This window comes from Arachis hypogaea, chromosome 3 (assembly GCF_003086295.3).
Source record: "Arachis hypogaea cultivar Tifrunner chromosome 3, arahy.Tifrunner.gnm2.J5K5, whole genome shotgun sequence".
NCBI lineage: Eukaryota > Viridiplantae > Streptophyta > Magnoliopsida > Fabales > Fabaceae > Arachis > Arachis hypogaea.
Genome location: NC_092038.1, coordinates 111,200,276 through 111,222,314, shown reverse-complemented (window position 1 = coordinate 111,222,314; position 22,039 = coordinate 111,200,276). Strand labels below are relative to the sequence as shown.

General features: G+C 38.0%; 1 protein-coding gene and 1 non-coding gene across 2 annotated transcripts in view; both read left to right on the top strand.

Moving 5' to 3' along the window:
- The window catches only part of LOC140183545 (uncharacterized), a 74,204-nt gene that overhangs the window by 16,089 nt on the left and 36,076 nt on the right, over positions 1 to 22,039 (top strand). The gene's annotated exons all lie outside the window — the stretch shown is intronic.
- On the top strand, positions 12,139 to 12,242 carry LOC112793292 (small nucleolar RNA R71). Its single transcript, XR_003197991.1, has one exon. It is a non-coding gene; the product is annotated as a small nucleolar RNA R71 (small nucleolar RNA).

Here is a 22,039-nt window from a genome sequence, read left to right as displayed (position 1 = left end):
AATTTGAATGAAAATTCACTAGAAAAAGATAGAGAAGATGCTCATGCATCACAACACCAAACTTAAATTGTTGTTTGTCCTCAAGCATCCAAAACTAATATAGGCCTAGGATGTGAATTTGCATGAGAGTGAGAGTTCAATTAAGCTCATGTATCTTCTTAAAGTGGGGTTTACAATTGCAATCCTGAATAGGTTTGGCACCTTACTATCCTTTGAATTAGAAGAATGTTACTGTCATTTGGAATTAAAATCCGGATAATATTATGAATTCTCTAATATTTTATGCTACAGTTTAATCCTTGAACACAGCAAATTTCCTTTAATTCTCTTTTCTTGGGTGCTTTGCACCATGAGCCTAGCCGTGACTTTAAATGTTTTGTCTCAAGCTTTACTTGACACAGAAACACCACAAGCACTTAAATGGGAAACTCTTTTTAAGTTCTGATTTTTCTTTCAGTTACTCCCAGACAGTAGTGCTCAAAGCCTTAGGCATACTCTGCTAAATGCACTTGATCTTGACTCTTAGTGCTCTGTCTCAAGGATTACTTGATACAATTACACCACAAGCATATGACTAGGAGAATAACTCTTTGAGATTTTAATCATGTCAGACCTCCCTAGTTGTTGATGCTCAGAGCCTTGGACCTTGCTCTTATTTTTGTTTTGCAGTTTCTTTTGTTTCAAGGATTAAGCTTTTGTTTACTTCAGAGAATTCATAATAGTTCTCTAAATTCCTGTTCCTTATAATCAGCATCCTTTGATTCAAATTTAAATATGCACTGTTCATGTCATGCATTCAGAATCACAAATAATACCACCACATTTAAGCAAATAAGATTACTCTTAAATATAAACTCAATTTCTCATGCAATACATCACTTCTTTTTCTTTTGAATTCAAGCTCAGTGAGCAATATATGAGACAAATTTATTTTTTAAACTAAAAGCAAATCAGAATGAAACTAAATCTAAGAACTGAAAGTACTAAAGATCATGCGGGCAATCAAAGCAACAGAAAACAGAAGACAACAAAATAAGAACGGAAGAGAAATAGAATGAAAGGAACTCAACCACTTCAGTTATGCTGGTGGCCATCTCATTCCTCTATGAAGAACATTCATTCTCCCTTTGGTGCTATTAAAATAAACAGAAAAGGCCAAAAGCGAAGCGACAACACCAAACTTAAAAGTTTGCTTGTCCTCAAGCAAAGAAAATCTGAAAATAGGGTGTCAAAAATTCTTCTTAATTGCTCCTGTTCCTGTTCTAATCATTCTGCATGATCAAAACACATGTAAAACAAGAAAAAAATTCTAAAAAAAATTAGATAAAGTAATTTAAAACCAAACTAAAATAACTATAATGCTAAAATCAAAATAACTAAAAAATTAAAACCAAAGCAACTGTAAAACCAAGGATATTAGTAGTTGGGTTGCCTCCCAACAAGTGCTTCATTAATGGCACTAACTTGACACTTGATTGTTGAATTTTCTTCCTCTTCTTCCAGTTGGTTAAAAGAAATGACTCCAAGGGTGGAGAGGTGAAGATTAGTGCCCCTTGATATAAAGTCCTCCTAACAAGCTTTCTTTTATTGTGATTAGCTTGATTCACCTTGCTTGCTGGGTGATAAACAACTATTTTATGGTTTATCTTGTGTTTAATTGAGTGGTTTTTATCAAGTCTTTACCCACTTATTCATATGATTTGCATGGCTTTACAACTCCTTCCTAGTCTTGATCTATGGTTGAAAACTTGCTTCCTAGAAGTCTTTAATTTGTGTATTTTAAATTCTCCTTTATACCATTCGATGCCGTGATCCATGTGTTAAGTGTTTCAGGCTTTATAGGGCAGACATGGCTTAGAGGATGGAGAGGAAGCTTGCAAAAATAGAAGGAACACAAGAAGCTAAGGAGATAACCAACGAGCAGCGACGCGCACCAACAGCTCACGCGTGCGCGCGACATGGATAAAGTTGCAGTGATGCGTGCGCGTGCCTGACGCGTACATGTGGATTGGAGTTCTGCAATATAACGCGAGTGCGTGCTTGACGCGAACGTGTGACACGCCAAAATGACTAGCGACGCAAATGCGTGGCTGACGCGTACGCGTGACATGCGCGATCTGCAGAATTAACATAAAATGCTGGGGGCGATTTCGGGCCATGTTTTGACCCAGTTTTCGGCCCAGAAATACAGAATAGAGCCAGGAAACATGCATAGACTCGAGACACATTCTCATTAAAATAGTTTTAGGATTTTAGATCAGAATCTAGATAGAATCACTCTTCCTCTAGGTTTTCTTTACATTCATAGCTTATTAGTTTTATGCTTTTGCTTTGCTTTAGATATTGAGAAGATTCATTACCTCCGTTGGAGCTTTTTCATTCTAGTTTGGTTCTCTATTCCTTTACTCTTTTATTGCCCATTGACTCTGTTTAGATAAGTATGTTCATGATTTTGGAAGTTATTAATGCAAAGAACCATTTTTATTTTTAATTGATTTTTAATTATTGTTTATTATGTCTTCCTTTTATTCCCTTTTTAATTCTGTGAAGTTTACATTCATGATAATGGAGTAGTTCCCTAACTTGATTGGGAGTTGATTAAAAGGAAAACCTTGAGTTGGAATACTCAAGTGTTAATCCTAATGGATGGTTGATGACTGACAACTCTAGTATCTAACTCTAACCCTTCCTTAGGAGAGGATTAGGACCTGAGGATATAGTTTGTTAGTTAGTTACTTGACTTTCCCTTATTAATTAAGGGATGACCAAGTAAGACAACAATCTTTTACGATTACACTTGGGGATTTCCAACAAGCATAGAACTTCCAATTAATCATCTCCCGGTCAAGGCTTTTATCTGAATTTACTATTATTTATTTCTCTATTTCTCAAACTCAAAAAAATTTCTTGGAAAACCTCTGATTAATAAAATAGCACTCTCTCTGCAACTCGTCGGGAGACTGATGTGCGGAAAACGATCCAACACAAAACTCACCGGTAAGTGTATCGGGTCGCATCAAGTAATAATAACTCACTTAGAGTGAGGTCAATCCCACAGGAATTGATGGATCAAGCAACTTTAGTGGGTGATTATTTTAGTCAAGCTAACATAGGTGAGTGAGAATTGTTGCAGCAAAATGTAAATAGTAAGGAAAATCAAAATGCAGAAAGTAAAATTGCAGAAACTTAAAGTGCAAGAAAGTAAAATAGCTGAAACTTAAATTGCAAGAAATGTAAATTGCATCAGATGTAAAGGGGGTTGGGTGCTGGAAATTAAAGAGAGAAACGAAGCAAGCAATCAAGGAGATCTTGAGAACAAGTAACAGGAAGCTTAAAGTGCAGGAAAATTTAAATCAAGCTCACAGCAACTCAAATGTAAATTTCAGAGGAACAAAAGTACAGGAAGAATAAATTGGGAACAATGTAAGCAGAGAAGTAAAATTGCAGTGAACAAGAACTTAGAGCACTTGCAGGAAATGTAAATTAGAAGCAATGCAACAGAAACTAAAAACGCTTGAAAGATTAAAAACAGAAAAGCAATGCTTAATTTGCAGCAAATTAAAAAGGATGTTGAAGATCTCAGGGGTGGAGGAGACTAGAAAACAAGTCTAGATCTCCAATCCTTCCTTGATCCAACAGAGAAGATGCAGGAAATTAAAGATGAAAGCAATGAAGAGAACTTTGATTCAAATCACAAGTCACTTGAAAGTTTGCAGAAGCAGAACCAAGAGAAATCTTAGACTAAGAGGGAAACAGAATTCCTTCTCCCCTCGATCCAAAATTCAAAAACAGAAAATGAAAACTAAAGAGAGAGAGCTTTCTAATGGAGCTACCCTCCAATATTCTTTAATGGGGCTCCCCTAGTGAAATGAGAGTGATGCCTTTATATAGGCTTTTCAAAGTGAAATTGAAATGAAAAACAAATTAAATGAAAATCCTAATTCTAGCTTGTTCTTGTGCCTTTGAGTGATGATGTGGGCTTTGCTTGCTTTGTATTTGAGGAGAAATGGGTTTGGTTGGCCTTGATTCAATTTGGAGAAGAATTGAATTTAAATGGAATTTTGGTTGCATTTTTGGCCCATGTGATTGCTCCCAGGAGGATGCTCAGCTCACAAGTTGAGCTGAGCATTGAGGCCTTGTGTGGATCCTTTTGTAGCGTGGAAGGCATCAGGGGAATGCTCAGCTCACAAGTTGAGCTGAGCATTGAGTCCTTGTGTGCACATCTTGCACGCGTTCTGCTTCCTGGCCTTGTTATTTGTTGCGCGCTCATTTCCTTTGGCCCGTGTCATGTGTTTGTGTGGTGCACCAAGAGTAGCGCTCTGCTCACTTTGTGAGCTGAGCATTGGCTTCCAAGGGGAGGTCCTTGGTTCGAAACTTGAGAGAAGCACGTTGGTGCAATTTCCTTGGGTTTTCTTGTGGTACCTTGCTCCTTGCTTCCTCAAGGTGTTGAGTTCGAACCTTGGGGAATGCATTTGGCCATTTTTGGTTTATTTTTTCTTGTGAGTAGCGCCTCCCTCATTCCCCTTGGTCATGGGTTCAAGTCTTGGAGCATGCACTTGCAATTTGTTTTCTTTGAATTATTTCTTCAATGCTTTCGACAATGCTCACTTGGTGAGCTGAGCATTGTTTTTCCTTTCCTTGTTTCTTGGCTTCCTATTGTGCTCAGCTCACAAAGTGAGCAGAGCATTGTGCCTTGGTTCCCTGGGAGTAAGTATAGCGCTCACTTATTGAGCTTGGTGCTCTTGGGGAGAGCTTCATGGTTTATTGCGCCACACTCCCTCCTTTCTTGGCCACACTTTTAACTCTTAGCTCTTCCTTGAGCCACGCTTCTTTGGCCACACTTTCTTCTTTTCTTCTTTTTTTCTTCACCTACAATTAATCAAAACAACCAATCAAAATATCACCAATTTCACAAGGTTTATAAATCCTTAAAACTCAATTAAATTTAGCCCAAACCTCATGATTTAGCATCAATTATATGGTGGTTGTTTGATTCAAAGAAGTCATGCATTTCCATTCCAAATTACTTACTTAAAATGCAAAAAAGTGCATAAAACCAAATAAAAACAAATGAAAAAGCATAGCAAAACATGACATGGTGACATGTCATCAGAGACGACTTGGGATTCATACTCCCAGTATTTTATTTCTAAATTTTGTGACAACCCCTAAATTGATACGCGGAATCAAGATTGGTTAAGAGCTATACTTGCAACGTTGTTTTCTCTATAAACTCTTGATCGGTGATTTTTCCGTACGTCAATTTTCGGCGCTGTTGCCGGGGAGTTGTAACAGTGTCCTAATTTATTGGTTGGATTTTTATTTTATTTGCACTTCATTTTATTTTATTTTATTACCATGAGCTGTATGTTTCTTTCATTGAATGTCGTGTTCCCTACCTGATCCGAGCCTACCCGTATTTGATCCTGAAATTGAAAGAACTATCTCACGTATAAGGCGGGCTCGACGTCGGTTAGTCTTTTCTGAGGGCTAATTTGAAACGTCATTTAAGGAAGAAATAAGCTCCCTTTCTACTGATTTGGTTGATTTGAGCGCAAAGGACATGGCAGCTCCCAGGAGGGTTACTCTCCAGGAAGCAAGAGCCCCAAACTTTACACTACCACCCTTCCAAGTGCGTCATCCAAATCTGGGTGTAGATATTGAACTGAAGACTGCACTAATCAATCTACTGGTGAAGTTTCATGGCTTACCTGCTCAAGAGCCTCTCAAGCACCTCAGGGATTTTCAGACAGCCTGTTCTACTGTTAAGCGTAATGGTGCAGATGAAACTTCTATTCTGCTAACTGCCTTTCCGTTTTCTCTTGAGGGAAAGGTAATGGAGTGGTACTACACTCAACCTGAAGCAGTTGTTACTAACTGGGATATGCTCAGGAGAGAATTCCTAGAAAAATACTTTCCAGCTGAAGTTACTGATAGACTTAGGAAAGAAATCTCGATGATTATTCAAGGCAAATCCGAGACTCTCTATGAGTATTGGGAGCACTTCAATAATCTCCTGGACACATGCCCCCACCACCTGATTGACAAGTTGGTATTGATCAGCTACTTTACACAAGGCATGAAGTCTCAAGATAAGACTACATTGGATGGTGCGAGTAATGGTTCGCTGAAAAAGTACAAGACTGCGGAGGAAGCAGGGCAACTGATCAGTGACCTAGCTAAGTCTGCTCAGAACCATAAGCATAGAAACAACCATCCCAGGGCTGTTGTAGATGTTTCCTTTAGTAGTGAGACCAACGCTCTCGCACAATCTATATGTGAGATGACCAAATTACTGAAGCAGATACACCTGAATCAACAACAACCTCAGCCTCCTTGGTGGACAAAATTGTGATCATCAATGTTGTATTCTTTGTTGTTGTATGGAATAATTATAATGGCTCTTTGCTATGTGTGGACACAACTCCGTTCAACTAACCAGCAAGTGTACTGGGTCGTCCAAGTAATAAACCTTACGTGAGTAAGGGTCGATCCCACATAGATTGTTAGTATGAAGCAAGCTATGGTCATCTTGTAAATCTCAGTCAGGCGGATAATAATTGATTATGGATTTTCGAATAATAATAAATAATAAACAAAAAATAAAGATAATTAAAACAGGATAGAAATACTTATGTAAATTAATGGTGGGAATTTCAGATAGGCGTATGGAGATACGGTGCCCTTTCTTTTTCTACTTTCCTACTTCTTCCTTCCAGTTCTTTCATTCCTTCCTATGGTAAGCTGTATGTAGGGCATCACCATTGTCAATGGCTACATCCCATCCTCTCAGTGAAAAAGGTCCAAATGCTCTGTCATAGCACGGCTAATCATCTGTCGGTTCTCAATAAAGGTTGGAATAGAATCCCTTGATTCTTTTTGCGTCTGTCACTAATGCCCAGCCTTCAGGAGTTTGAAGCTCGTCACAGTCATTCAATCCCAGAATCTTACTCGGAATACCACAGACAAGGTTTAGACTTTCCAGATTCTCATGAATGCCGCCATCAATCTAGCTTATACCACGAAGATTCTATTTAAGGAATCTAAGAGATACGCGCCCGGCCTAAGGTAGAACGGAAGTGGTTGTCAATCACGCGCGTTCATAGGTGAGAATGATGATGAGTGTCATGGATCATCACATTCATCAAGTTGAAGTGCAACGAATATCTTAGGATAGGAATAAAGAGAATTGAATAGGAAATAGTAGTAATTGCATTAAAACTTGAGGTACAGCAGAGCTCCACACCCTTAATCTATGGTGTGTAGAAACTCCACTGTTGAAAATACATAAGTGAAAGGTTCAGGCATGGTCGAATGGCCAGCCCCCCAAAACGTGATCAATAGTCTCCTCAGATGAAGAATAAAATAAAACTGAGACCAAAGATGTCTAATACAATAGTAAATTATCCTATTTATACTAGACTAGCTACTAGGGTTTACATGAGTAAGTAATTGATGCATAAATCCACTTCCGGGGCCCACTTGGTGTGTGTTTCGGCTGAGCTTGATCTATCCACGAGCTGAGGCTTCTTTTGGAGTTGAACGCCAAGTTGTAACGTGTTTTGGGCATTCAACTCCGGGTCGTGACGTGTTTCTGGCGTTTTACTCCAGACAGCAGCATGGAACTGGCGTTGAGCGCCAGTTTACATCATCAATTCCCGAATAAAGTATAGACTATTATATATTGTTGGAAAGCTCTGGATGTCTAGTTTCCAACGCCGTTAAGAGCGCGCCATTTGAACTTCTGTAGCTCCAGAGAATCCATTTTGAGTGCAGGGAGGTCAGATTCCAACAGCATCAGTAGTCCTTTGTCAGCCTCCTATCAGAGTTTTGCTCAAGTCCCTCAATTTCAGCCATAAATTACCTGAAATCACAAAAAAACACACAAACTCATAGTAAAGTCTAGAAATTTGAATTTAACATAAAAAATAATGAAAACATCCCTAAAAGTAGCTTGAACTTACTAAAAACTACCTAAAAACAATGCCAAAAAGCGTATAAATTATCCACTCATCACAACACCAAACTTAAATTGTTGCTTGTCCCCAAGCAACTGAAAATCAAATAGGATAAAAAGAAGAGAATATACTATAAATTCCAAAATATCAATGAATATTAATTATAATTAGATGAGCGGGACTTGTAGCTTTTTGCTTCTGAACAGTTTTGGCATCTCACTTTTTCCTTTGAAGTTTAGAATGATTGGCTTCTCTAGGAACTTAGAATTTCAGATAGTGTTATTGACTTTCCTAGTTAAGTATGTTGATTCTTGAACACAGCTACTTATGAGTCTTGGCCGTGGCCCTAAGTACTTTGTTTTCCAGTATTACCACCGGATACATAAATGCCACAGACACATGACTGGGTGAACCTTTTCAGATTGTGACTCAGCTTTGCTAGAGTCCCCAGTTAGAGGTGTCCAGAGCTCTTAAGCACACTCTTTTTGCTTTGGATCACGACTTTAACCACTCAGTCTCAAGCTTTTCACTTGGACCTTCATGACACAAGCACATGGTTAGGGACAGCTTAATTCAGCCGCTTAGGCTTGGATTTCATTTCCTTGGGCCCTCCTATCCAATGATGCTCAAAGCCTTGGATCCTTTTTACCCTTGCCTTTTGGTTTTAAGGGCTATTGGCTTTTTCTGCTTGCTATTTCTTTTTCTTTCTATTTTTTTGCCATATTTTTTTTCGCTAGATTTTGTTTTTCACTGCTTTTTCTTGCTTCAAGAATCAATTTTATGATTTTTCAGATTATTAATAACATTTCTCTTTGTTCATCATTCTTTCAAGAGCCAATAGTTTTAACATTCATAAACAACAAGATAAAAAATATGCACTGTTCAAGCATTCATTCAGAAAGCAAAAAGTATTGTCACCACATCAATATAATTAAACTAAATTCAAGGATAAATTCGGAATTCATGTACTTCTTTATTCTTTTGAATTAAAAACATTTTTCATTTAAGAGAGGTGAAGGATTCATGGAATTATTCATAACTTTAAGACATAGTTACTAACTACTAATGATCATGAAGTAGAGACACAAAACATAGATAAACATATGAAAACAGAAAAGCAGAAAAAATAAGAACAAGGAATGAATCCACCTTAGTGGCGTCTTCTTCTTGAAGGACCAACAATGTCCTTAAGCTCTTCTATGTCCCTTCCTTGCCTTTGTTACTCCTCCCTCATTGCTCTTTGATCTTCTCTTATTTCATGGAGAATGATGGAGTGCTCATGATGTTCCACCCTTAATTGTTCCACATTGTAGCTCAAATCTTATAGGGAAGTGTTAAGCTGTTCCCAATAGTTGTTGGGAGGAAAGTGCATCCCTTGAGGCATCTCAGGGATTTCTTGATGGCTTTTGGAGATGAATCTTTCCATCTCTCATGACTCGGAGGTGGAAGCTTTTGTCTTCCCTTTTCCTTTTCTAGAGGATTCTCCGGCCTTAGGTGCCATTGATGGTAATGGAAAAACAAAAAGATTATGCTTTGACCACACCAAACTTAAAATATTGCTCGCCCTTGAGCAAAAGAAGAAAGAAGAGAAGAAGAAGAAGAAGAAAATACGGAGGAGAGTGAGGGAAGGTGTTTCGGCCAAGGTGTAGAAGAGGGGGTTTGTGTTGTGTGAAAATGAAGTAGAATGGAAGGGTATATATAGGGAGGGGAGTGGGTGTAGTTTCGGTCATATAGGGTGGGTTTGGGTGGGAAAGATTTTTGAATTATGATGGTAGGTGGGGTTTATGGGGAAGAGTGGATGGATGTGAGTGGTGAAGGGGGTAATTGGGAAGAGAGATTGAAGTTGTTGGGAAGTGTGTTTATGGGGAGGAGAGAATGAGTAGTGAGAAGAGGGGAGAATATGTTAGGTGGGGATCCTGTGGGGTCCACAGATCCTAAGATGATCATGTGGGGTCCACAGATCCTGAGGTGTCAAGGATTTACATCCCTGCACCAATTAGGCATGTAAAATGCCTTTGCACACCATTCTGGCGTTTAAACGCCGAAGTGATGCACACTCTGGGCGTTCAACGCCCATGTGTAGCATGTTTCTGGCGTTGAACGCCAGTTCCATGCTTGTTACTGGCGTTCAGCGCCAGCTTTCCTCAAGGCACATTCCTAGCATTCAAATGCCAAGATGTTGCTTGTTTCTGGCGTTCAGCGCCAGAAACATGCTCTGTTCTGGCGTTGAACGCCAGCCAGATGCACCTTACTGGCGTTTAAACGCCAGTAAGTCCTTCCTCCAGGGTGTGATTTTTCTTCTGCTATTTTTTATTCTATTTTTAATTTTAGTATTTTTTTTTTCGTGACTCCACATGATCATGAACCTAATAAAACACAAAATAACAATAAAATAAAATTAAAATTAGATATATAAAAATTGGGTTGCCTCCCAACAAGCGCTTCTTTAGTGTCATTAGCTTGACAGTGGGCTCTCATAGAGCCTCACAGATATTCAGAGCGTGATGAGGGCCTCCCAACACCAAACTTAGAGTTTGAATGAGGGGGCTTCTCAACACCAAACTTAGAGTTTGGTTGTGGTCTCCCAACACCAAACTTAGAGTTTGACTGTGGGGGCTCTTTTTGACTCTGTACTGAGAGAAGCTTTTCATGCTTCCTCTCCATGGTTGCAGAGGAAGGTCCTTGAGCTTTAAACACAAGGTAGTCCCCATTCAATTGAAGGACTAATTCTCCTCTGCTAACATCAATCACAACTTCTGTTGTGGCTAGGAAGGGTCTTCCAAAGATGATGCATTCATCTTCTTCCTTCCTAGTGTCTAAGATTATGAAATCAGTAGGGATGTAAAGGCCTTCAACCTTTACTAACACGTCCTCTACTAATCCATAAGCTTGTCTTACTGACTTGTCTGCCAATTGAAGTGAGAATAAGGTAGGCTGTACCTCAATGATCCCTAGTTTCTCCATTACAGAGAGTGGCATAAGATTTATGCCTGACCCCAGGTCACACAGAGCCTTGTTAAAGGTCATGGTGCCTATGGTACAGGGTATTAAGAATTTACCAGGATCTTGTCTCTTTTGAGGTAGAGTTTTCTGAATCCATGCATCTAGTTCACTAATGAGCAAGGGGGATTCACCTTCTCAAGTCTCATTACCAAACAACTTGGCATTCAGCTTCATGATAGCTCGTAGATATTGAGCAACTTGCTCTCCAGTTACATCTTCATCCTCTTCTGAGGAGGAATAGTTTTCAGAGCTCATGAATGGCAGAAGGAGATTTAGTGGAATCTCTATGGTCTCTCTATGAGCCTCAGATTCCTTTAGGTCCTCAATAGGGAACTCCTTCTTGCTTGAGAGACGTCCCAGGAGGTCTTCTTCACTAGGATTTTCGTCCTTCTCCTCCCTTGTGCATTCGGCCATATTGATTACTTCAATGGCCTTGCAATCTCCTTTTGGATTCTCTTCTGTATTGCTTGGGTTAATACTGGGAGGAGTTTCAATGACTTTCTTACTCAACTGGCCTACTTGTGCCTCCAAATTTCTGATAGAGGACCTTGTTTCACTCATGAAACTTAAGGTGGCCTTAGACAGATCAGAGACTATATTTGCTAAGTTAGAGGGGCTCTGTTCAGAATTCTCTGTCTGTTGCTGAGAAGCTGATGGAAAAGGCTTGCTATTGCTGAGCCTGTTTCTTCCACCATTATTAAAGCTTTGTTGAGGCTTTTGTTGATCCTTCCATGAGAAATTTGGATGATTTCTCCATGATGAATTATAGGTGTTTTCATAAGGTTCACCCATGTAATTAACCTCTGCCATTGCAAGGTTCTCAAGATCATAAGCTTCTTCAGAAGCTGCCTCTTTAGTACTATTGGATGCATTTTTCCATCCATTCAGACTTTGAGAGATCATGTTGACTTGCTGAGTCAACACTTTGTTCTGAGCCAATATGGCATTTAGAGTATCAATTTCAAGAACTCCCTTCCTCTGAGGCGTCCCATTATTCACAGAATTCCTCTCAGAAGTGTACATGAACTGGTTATTTGCAACCATGTCAATAAGTTCTTGAGCTTCTGCAGGCATTTTCTTTAGGTGAATGGATCCACCTGCAGAATGGTCCAGTGACATTTTCGAAAACTCAGATAGACCATAATAGAATATATCTAATATGATCCATTCTGAAAACATGTCAGATGGACACCTTTTGATCAACTGCTTGTATCTTTCCCAAGCTTCATAGAGGGATTCACCATCCTTTTGCTTGAAGGTTTGAACATCCACTCTAAGCTTTCTCAGCTTTTGAGGAGGAAAGAATTTATCCAAGAAGGCCGTGACCAGCTTTTTCCAGGAGTCCAGGCTATCTTTAGGTTGTGAATCCAACCATGTTCTAGCTCTGTCTCTTACAGAAAAAGGGAAAAGCATGAGCCTCTAGACTTCAGGATCTACTCCATTCGTCTTTACAGTCTCACAAATCTGCAAGAACTCAGTTAAAAACTGATAAGGATCTTCAGATGGAAGTCCATGAAACTTGCACTTTTCTTGCATTAAAGCAACTAGCTGAGGTTTCAGCTCAAAATTGTTTGCTCCAATGGCAGGAATAGAGATGCTTCTTCCATCAAATTTGGACGTGGGTCTAGTAAAGTCACCCAGCATCCTCCTTGCACTATTATTATTTTCGGCTGCCATCTCCTTCTCTTGTTCAAAAATTTTTGAAAGGTTGTTTCTGGATTGTTGTAATTTAGCTTCTCTTAGTTTCCTCTTCAGAGTCCTTTCAGGTTCTGGATCAGCTTCAACAAGAGTGTCTTTTTCCTTGTTCCTGCTCATATAGGGAAGAAGGGAACAAGAAAAGAAAGAGGAATCCTCTATGTCACAGTATAGAGATTCCTTTATGTTAGTAGAAGAAGAAATAGAATAGGAGTGAGGAAGAATGAATAGTCTGAATAAAGGGTAAAGGTAGGGGAGGTGATAAGAGATGAAGAGAAGTGTTAGTAAATAAATAAATAAATAGAAGAAGATAAGAAACAAACAAAAAGTCAAATAGTTAGTTTAAAAAGATATTAAAATCAAATTTGAAAAGATAAGATAAGATATTTTGAAATCAAAATTGAAAAAGATAAAATTTTGAAAAAGATAACATAAAAAGATAAGATATAAAAGATATGATAAGATATGTTTGCAAAAGATTTAATTTTTTTAAAATTAAATTAATTACTTTACTAACAAGAAACTATAAGATAAGATTCTAGAATTTAAAGATTGAACCTTTCTTAACAAGAAAGTAACAAACTTCAAATTTTTGAATCAATCACATTAATTGTTAGTGTAGTTTCAAAAATATGATATAAAGATAAGAAAAAGATTTTGAAAATATTTTGAAAAAGATTTTTGGAGTTTTCGAAAAAAAGGGAAAATGAAAAAAATATGATTTTTGAAAAAGATTTTGAAAAGATAGGATTTTTTTTTAAAATTGAAAATTTGACTTGACTTGTAAGAAACAACTAATTTTAAAAATTTTTGACCAAGTCAACCCAAAATTTCGAAAATTTGGAGGGAAATAAGGAAAAGATAATTTTTTTATTTTTGAATTTTTTTTATGAGAGAGAAAACACAATTATGACCCAAAACATGAAAATTTTGGATCAAAACCAATTATGCATGCAAGAACACTATGAATGTTAAGATGAACACCAAGAACACTTTGAAGATCATGATGAACATCAAGAACATATTTTTGAAAAATTTTTTGATGCAAAGAAAACATGCAAGACACCAAACTTAGAAATTTTTAATGCTTGGAAAATATGAATGCAAAGATGCACATGAAAAACAACAAAAGACACAAAACAAGAAATCATCAAGATCAAACAAGAAGACTTACCAAGAACAACTTGAAGATCATGAAGAACACCATGAATGCATGAATTTTTTGAAAAAATGCAAGAACAATATGAATATGCAATTGACACCAAACTTAAAAATTGACTCAAGACTCAAACAAAAAACACAAAATATTTTTGGTTTTTATGATTTTATGATTTTTTTTTGGATTTTCTTACTAAATTTTTCGAAAACATATTTTGGAAAAAGGAAGTAATGAATTCATAGTCCTCAATCAAAATCCTATGAGTTAGACATGGCTTAATAGCCAGCCAAGCTAAAACATGTTTCATGAAACACTAGAATTCATTCTAAAAAAATTTTGAAAAATTTTTGAAAACAAAGGGAAAAATTTTGCAAAATATTTTTTGAAAACTTTTTGAAAAGAAAAATAAAAAGAAAATTACCTAATCTGAGCAACAAGATGAACCGTCAGTTGTCCATACTCGAACAATCCTCGGCAACGGCGCCAAAAACTTGGTGGACGAAATTGTGATCATCAATGTTGTATTCTTTGTTGTTGTATGGAATAATTATAATGGCTCTTTGCTATGTGTGGACACAACTCCGTTCAACTAACCAGCAAGTGTACTGGGTCGTCCAAGTAATAAACCTTACATGAGTAAGGGTCGATCCCACAGAGATTGTTGGTATGAAGCAAGCTATGGTCATCTTGTAAATCTCAGTCAGGCGGATAATAATTGATTATGGATTTTTGAATAATAATAAATAATAAATAGAAAATAAAGATAATTAAAATAGGATAGAAATACTTATGTAAATTAATGGTGGGAATTTCAGATAGGCGTATGGAGATACTGTGCCCTTTCTTTTTCTACTTTCCTACTTCTTCCTTCCAGTTCTTTCATTCCTTCCTATGGCAAGCTGTATGTAGGGCATCACTGTTTTCAATGGCTACATCCCATCCTCTCAGTGAAAAAGGTCCAAATGCTCTGTCACAGCACGGCTAATCATCTGTCGATTCTCAATCAGGTTGGAATAGAATCCCTTGATTCTTTTGCATTTGCCACTAACGCCCAGCCTTCAGGAGTTTGAAGCTCGTCACAGTCATTCAATCCCAGAATCCTACTCGGAATAACACAGACAAGGTTTAGACTTTCTGGATTCTCATGAATGCCGCCATCAATCTAGCTTATACCACGAAGATTCTGTTTAAGGAATCAAAGAGATACGCGCCCGGCCTAAGGTAGAACGGAAGTGGTTGTTAATCACGCGCGTTCATAGGTGAGAATGATGATGAGTGTCACGGAACATCACATTCATCAAGTTGAAGTGCAACAAATATCTTAGAATAGGAATAAAGAGAATTGAATAGGAAATAGTAGTAATTGCATTAAAACTTGAGGTACAGCAGAGCTCCACACCCTTAATCTATGGTGTGTAGAAACTCCACCGTTGAAAATACATAAGTGAAAGGTTCAGGCATGGCCGAATGGCCAGCCCCCCAAAACGTGATCAATAGTCTCCTCGGATGAAGAATAAAATAAAACTGAGACCAAAGACGTCTAATACAATAGTAAATTATCCTATTTATACTAGACTAGCTACTAGGGTTTACATGAGTAAGTAATTGATGCATAAATCCACTTCCGGGGCCCACTTGGTGTGTGTTTGGGCTGAGCTTGATCTATCCACGAGCTGAGGCTTCTTTTGGAGTTGAACGCCAAGTTGTAACGTGTTTTGGGCGTTCAACTCCGGGTCGTGACGTGTTTCTGGCGTTTTACTCCAGACAGCAGCATGGAACTGGCGTTGAGCGCCAGTTTACGTCATCAATTCCCAAATAAAGTATAAACTATTATATATTGCTGGAAAGCTCTGGATGTCGACTTTCCAACGCCGTTGAGAGCGCGCCATTTAAAGTTCTGTAGCTCCAGAAAATCCATTTCGAGTGCAGGGAGGTCAGATTCCAACAGCATCAGCAGTCCTTTGTCAGCCTCCTATCAGAGTTTTGCTCAAGTCCCTCAATTTCAGCCAGAAATTACCTGAAATCACAGAAAAACACACAAACTCGTAGTAAAGTCCAGAAATGTGAATTTAACATAAAAACTAATGAAAACATCCCTAAAAGTAGCTTGAACTTACTAAAAACTACCTAAAAACAATGCCAAAAAGCATATAAATTATCCGCTCATCACTCTTCCACAGCAATAGTATCAACAGTTGGCCCCTGATGAGCAGATAATTTATACGCTTTTTGGCACTGTTTTTAGTTTGTTTTTAGTACATTTTAGTTAGTTTTTAGTATGTTTTTATTAGTTTTTATTTAAAATTCACTTTTGTAGGCTTTACTTTGAGTTTGTGTGTTTTTCTGTGATTTCAGGTAATTTCTGGCTGAAATTGAGGGACCTGAGCAAAAATCTGATTCAGAGGCTGAAAAAGGACTGCAGATGCTGTTGGATTCTGACCTCCCTGCACTCAAAGTGGATTTTCTGGAGCTACAGAAGCTCAATTGGCGCGCTCTTAATTGAGTTGGAAAGTAGACATCCTGGGCTTTCCAGCAATGTATAATTGTCCAAACTTTACCCGAGATTTGATGGCCCAAACCGGCGTTGCAAATCAGCTTCAGAATTCCCAGCGTTTAACGCCGGAACTGGCACAAAAATTGGAGTTAAACACCCAAACTGGCACAAAAGCTGGCGTTTAACTCCAGGAAAAGTCTCTACACATGAAAGCTTCAATGCTCAGCCCAAGCACACACCAAGTGGACCCCGGAAGTAGATTTTTACGTCATTTACTCATTTTTGTATACCCTAGGTTACTAGTTCACTATTAATAGGACCTTTTGACATTGTATCTTTACCTCATGACACATTACACGTTTCTTATTGTATCTTCTATGGCATGAGTCTCTAAACCCCATGGTTGGGGGTGAGGAGCTCTGCTGTGTCTTGATGGATTAATGCAATTACTACTGTTTTTCATTCAATCACGCTTGCTTCTATTCTAAGATATCACTTGTTCCTCAACTTGATGAATGTGATGATCCGAGACACTCATCATCATTCTCACCTATGAACGTGTGCCTGACAACCACCTCCGTTCCACTTTAGATTGAGTGAATATCTCTTGGATTCCTTAATCAGAATCTTCGTGGTATAAGTTAGAATTGATGGCGGCATTCAAGAGAATCTGGAAGGTCTAAACCTTATCTGTGGTATTCTGAGTAGGATTCAAGGATTGAATGACTATGATGAGGTTCAAACTCCTGAAGGCTGGGCGTTAGTGACAGACGCAAAAGAATCACTGGATTCTATTCCAACCTGATTGAGAACCGACAGATGATTAGCCGTGCTGTGACAGAGTGCGTTGAACATTTTCACTGAGAGGATGGGAGGTAGCCATTGACAACGGTGAAACCCTACATACAGCTTGCCATGGAATGAGCCTTGCGTGCATGAAGAAGAAGACAGTAGGAAAGCAGAGATTCAGAAGATAGAGCATCTCCAAAACCTCAACCTGTTCTCCATTACTGCAAAACAAGTATTTATTTCATGTTCTTTTACTCTTCACAATTAAACCTAAGAATTATTGATATCTTGACTAAGAGTTACAAGATAACCATAGCTTGCTTCAAGCCACAATCTCCGTGGGATCGACCCTTACTCACGTAAGGTATTACTTGGAGACCCAGTGCACTTGCTGGTTAGTTGTGCGGAATTGCAAGAGTGTGGTTGCAATTTCGTGCACCAAGTTTTTGGCGCCGTTGCCGGGGATTGTTCGAGTTTGGACAACTGACGGTGTATCTTGTTGCTTAGATTAGGACTGTTTTATTTTTGTTGGTTTAGAGTCTTTTATTTGAGTTTAGTTTCATATTTTTAGTTTGGTGTCTTCTTTGTGTTTTTCTTTAAATTTTCGAAAATTTGTGTTTGATTTTCTAAAATTTTTAAGTTTGGTGTCGTTTTGTTGTTTTTCTCTTTCCTCATTTCAAAAATCAAATATTTTTCAAAATAATTTTCAATCATATCTTTTTAATTGCTAATTCCAAAATGTTTTTAATTAATTAATTGATTTAGTTTTCAATTTGCTTTGATTTTATTTTCTTTTAGTTTTCGAAATTTTACTTTATTTTCTTTTCCATTTATTTTATTATTTTCGGTCATTTTTAATTAAAAACAAAAAAAATATATAATAATATCCACATCATCTCCCTCTCTCCATCATGGACCTAAGTGGAATTGAGCAGTCTAGAAGGACTCTGGGGTCATATGCTAACCCCATCACAGCTGCATATGGGAGTAGCATCTGTATACCTCCCATTAAAGCAAGCAGCTTTGAGCTAAACCCTCAACTCTATCATGGTGCAGCAAAACTGCCAGTATTCTGGTCTTCCACAGGAAGAACCTACCGAGTTTCTGGCACAGTTCTTACAAATTGCTGACACAGTACGTGATAAAGAGGTGGATCAGGATGTCTACAGATTATTTCTGTTTCCATTTGCTGTAAAAGATCAAGCTAAGAGGTGGTTAAATAACCAACCCACAGCAAGCATAAAAACATGGAGACAGTTATCAGACAAATTCCTGAATCAATTTTACCCTCCAAAAAGGATGACACAGCTAAGGCTGGACATCCAAGGCTTTAAACAAGGGGATAATGAATCCATTTATAATGCCTGGGAGAGGTACAGAGGTATGCTAAGAAAATGCCCCTCTGAAATGTTTTCAGAGTGGGTGCAGTTAGACATCTTCTACTATGGGCTTACAGAAAAAGCTCAGATGTCTCTAGACCACTCAGCTGGTGGATCTATACATATGAGAAAGACGATTGGAGATGCTCAATAGCTCATAGATACTGTTGCTAGAAATCAATATTTGTACTCTAGCAGTGAGCCCTCTACAAAAGAAGAAGCCATGGCAGTAACTACTGATCCTAATCCTCAAGAACAGGTTGTTGAGCTTAATCAGCAATTACTCCTGAAGACAAAACAATTAGAAAAATTCAAAAAGATGCTCCAAGAAACCAAAATTGCTAACAAGAATATAGAATCACAGTTGAATCAGACAAAACAGCAGTTATCTAAACAGATAACAGAAGAATGCCAAGCAGTTCAACTGAGGAGTAGGAAGACATTGAATAACACTACTCAAAGTAGCAAAAGGCTAAGAAAGGAACAACTGACAGAAGATAACCAAACCACTGCCCAAAATCCCTCTGAGGACAGTAAGAGCCCATTCCTTGCCCAGTTCTGGCGTTCAAACGCCAGAAAAGGGGGGAAAGTTGGCGTTAAACGCCCATTCCTCACCCAATCCTGGCGTTCAAATGCCAATAAGGAATCAGACACCTGAGAGTGCTGATAGTGACCCCTCTAAGAAGGCTTCTCCAACCACTTCTGTAGGAAATAAACCTGCAACAACTAAGGTTGAAGAGTATAAAGCCAAGATGCCTTATCCTCAGAAACTCCGCCAAGCGGAACAGGATAAGCAATTTGCCCGCTTTGCAGACTATCTCAGGACTCTTGAAACAAAGATTCCGTTTGCAGAGGCACTTGAGCAAATACCTACTTATGCTAAGTTCATGAAAGAGATCTTAAGTCATAAGAAGGATTGGAGAGAAACTGAAAAGGTGTTTCTCACTGAAGAATGCAGTGCAGTCATTCTGAAAAGCTTGCCAGAGAAGCTTCAAGATCCAGGGAGCTTTATGATACCATGCACATTAGAAGGTGCTTGTACCAAGACAGCCCTATGTGACCTTGGAGCAAGTATCAACCTAATACCTGCATCCACTATCAGAAAGCTTGGGCTGACTGAAGAAGTCAAACCAACCTGGATATGTGATGAGCGGATATTTTGTACGCTTTTTGGGGGTAATTTCATGTAGATTTTAGCATGTTTTAGTTAGTTTTTAGTAGAATAATATTAGTTTTTAGGCAAAAATCATATTTCTGGACTTTACTATGAGTTTGTGTGTTTTTCTGTGATTTCAGGTATTTTCTGACTGAAATTGAGGGAGCTGAGCAAAAATCTGACTTAGGCTGAAAAAGGACTGCTGATGCTGTTGGATCCTGACCTCCCTGCACTCGAAATGGATTTTCTGGAGTTACAGGAGTCCAATTGACGCGCTCTCAACGGCGTTGGAAAGTAGACATCCAGGGCTTTCCAGCAATATATAATAGTCCATACTTTGAGCGAGGATAGACGACGTAACTTGGCATTAAACGCCACGTTCATGCTGCTGTCTGGAGTTAAACGCCAGAAAAACGTCATTATCCGGAGTTGGACGCCCAAAACACGTCACAACCTGAAGTTTGACGCCAAGAAAGGCCTCCACACGTGAAAAGCTTTAGTCTCAGCCCCAGCACACACCAAGTGGGCCCCAGAAGTGGATTTCTGCACCAATTATCTTAGTTTATTCATTTCCTGTAAACCTAGGGTACTAGTTTACTATTTAAACAACTTTTACAGACTTATCTTGTACCTCATGACATTTTCAGATCTGAATTACATACTCTTTGACGGCATGAGTCTCTAAACCCCATTGTTGGGGGTGAGGAGCTCTGCAGCGTCTCGATGATTTAATATAATTCCTTTGTTTTCCATTCAAACACGCTTGTTCTTATCTAAGATGTTCATTCGCGCTTAACTGTGGAGAAGGTGACGATCCGTGACACTCATCACCTTCCTCAACCCATGAACGTGTGCCTGACAACCACCTCCGTTCTACATCAGACTGAATGAATGTCTCTTGGATTCCCCAACAGAATCTTCGTGGTATAAGCCGGATTGATGGCGGCATTCATGAGAATCCGGAAAGTCTAAACCTTGTCTGTGGTATTCCGAGTAGGATTCCGGGATTGAATGACTGTGACGTGCTTCAAACTTTAACCTGCTGGGCGTTAGTGACAGACGCAAAAGAGTGATTCTATTCCAGTAGGAGCGAGAACCAACCGGTGATTAGCCGTACTGTGACAGAGTGCGTGCATAGTTTTCACTGCGAGGATGGGAAGTAGCCATTGACAACGGTGACACCCTACATAGAGCATGCCATGGAAGGAACCTGCGTGTGAGAAGAAGATCTCAAGGAAGAGTTGAAATCAGAGGACAAAGCATCTCCAAAACTCCAACATATTTCCTAGTGCTGCAAATCAAAGTAACATTGTTCCCTCTTTTATCAAATTCCAATAATTTCACTTTTAATCCAAATTAATCCTTGTTGACATCCTAACTAAGATCAATAAAGTAAATATTGATTGCTTCAAACCAATAATCTCTGTGGATTCGACCCTTACTCACGTAAGGTATTACTTGGACGACCCAGTACACTTGCTGGTCAGTTGAACGGAATTGTGCCCACTCATACCAAAAATCCTAAGTTCCACAATCCTACAATAAATATATTGATGCTATATTGATGTGATCACAATTTCGTCCACCAAGTTTTTGGCGCCGTTGCCGGAGATTATTGAGTTTGGACAATTGAAGGTTTATTTTATTTCTTAGATTAGGAATAATTTATTTTTATTTTTATTTTTATTTTTATTGTTATAGAGTCATTAAATTTTGATAGGATAGTTTCTTTTCAAGAACATCTGCATCAAGTGTCATATTTATTCCCAATTGGCTTATATTCTTGATAAGGGAGCACCAGTACTTTTGAAAATCTTTTTCAAAAATAATTTTTCTTGATTTAATCTTGTGCCAAACTCCAAGTTTGGTGTTTTATTGTTAATTTTTATAATTTTCGAAAATTTATTTTGGTTTTCTAAAAATTTTAAGTTTGGTGTTCTTCCTTGTGTTCTTGGTGTTCTTGTGAATCTTCAAAGTGTTCTTGAGTTTTTCTTGTGCCTTGATCTTAAAATTTTTAAGTTTGGTGTTCCTTGGTGTTTTCCCTCCAAAAATTTTCGAAAATTAAGGAGCATTAGATCTAAAAATTTTAAGTCTTGTGTCTTTTGTGTGTTTTTCTCTTTCATCATAAAATTCAAAATTCAAAAAATTTTTATTTTTCTAACTAATTTTGAACAATTTTTTTTCGAAAATCTTTTATAAAAATTCAATTTTCAATTTCAAAATATTTCCACTTTCTTTTATTTATTTCGTTTTTATTTTATTTTTTTAAAAAAAAAAAATATATATATATATATATATATATATATTTTTAACTTCTTTTGGTATTTATTCCATTTTTATTACTACATTCCAAACTATAAATTCTCAACTTGTATTCCATTATGGAAGTAAGTATGAGTGAACAGT